We start from the raw sequence: 321 nt of genomic DNA on the forward strand, positions 1-321 counted from the left end.
CCCACCCCCCAACACCCCACCCTTTCCCCCTTAGTGAAGAGCTTTTTTCTGATTTTCTGATCTGAGTTTTCCATGTGCTTCATGTGACTTTGTGCTAATCTGATGGATGTGTGGGTGTTTTTATTTCTATGTGCTTATCACCGCTGACATATGAAAACATTAGCGGCGCTAATTTTGAGGATTTTTACAAGAGTTGACCAAGAGTTTACTCAACGTGTCATTCAAAAGACAAGTGCCTTCAACTGTCTGATTTCAGATTATATTATAAATAGGCCGTTTTTTCTCTGTAAACAGGGATCCAGATTATGAGATTGTTATTTG

This window comes from Morone saxatilis, unplaced genomic scaffold (genome assembly GCF_004916995.1).
Source record: "Morone saxatilis isolate NCDOM2014 unplaced genomic scaffold, NCSU_SB_2.0 Contig21, whole genome shotgun sequence".
Classification (NCBI taxonomy): domain Eukaryota; kingdom Metazoa; phylum Chordata; class Actinopteri; family Moronidae; genus Morone; species Morone saxatilis.